The sequence below is a fragment of the Haemaphysalis longicornis genome, unplaced genomic scaffold (assembly GCF_048455015.1).
Source record: "Haemaphysalis longicornis isolate Haplotype H1 unplaced genomic scaffold, Haemaphysalis longicornis Haplotype H1 scaffold_11, whole genome shotgun sequence".
NCBI classification, from domain to species: domain Eukaryota; kingdom Metazoa; phylum Arthropoda; class Arachnida; order Ixodida; family Ixodidae; genus Haemaphysalis; species Haemaphysalis longicornis.
The window spans coordinates 87,566,176-87,566,781 of record NW_027526214.1 but is presented as its reverse complement, the minus strand read 5'-3'; positions in this window follow the sequence as shown (position 1 = coordinate 87,566,781).

Here is a 606-nt window from a genome sequence, read left to right as displayed (position 1 = left end):
TCTCGTCATCTGTACCAACATGTTGGAGCAGCAGGAATTGGAACCACTTCACCTGTGTCCACAGCTGGCAAGGCTAAAATTTGTTTCTTCTCCGCATCAGTAAAATTGGTTTACATAGAGATATGTATATACCTCCCGCGGCGCCAAAAACATCGAGAAAAAATAATTCTCAAGTTGTACGCCTCACTTTAGCCGAAGTGAGCATTTTGAAATGGCATATTTAACCCGCATAACTAAATAATGAAACGCGCAACCTGAATGTATTGTTCGATGTACTAATATTACGAGCATAAAAAAAAACGTATGGCTGGCCTTGTTTAAGCACGATGCAAATCCGCTGTTTTTTTCATTCCATCAGATTTTCTCCGCGGCGACGACTGCTAGTTTCTTAGAAGATACTCCAAAACTTGACACGACAAGCTTCGTCACCCCTACGCCAGTTTCCTTCGCAGAATGCGCACATAGGCCCATGCTCTACAATTACCGCTGGACGTCACCACGTCCAGCTTCGATGACGCCAACGATACAGCAGACAAAAACACCAGCCACCCTCCGGCATTTTCAGTGGGCGCGCCGGAGGGTCTCGAGTCAGCACGATGTCAAATC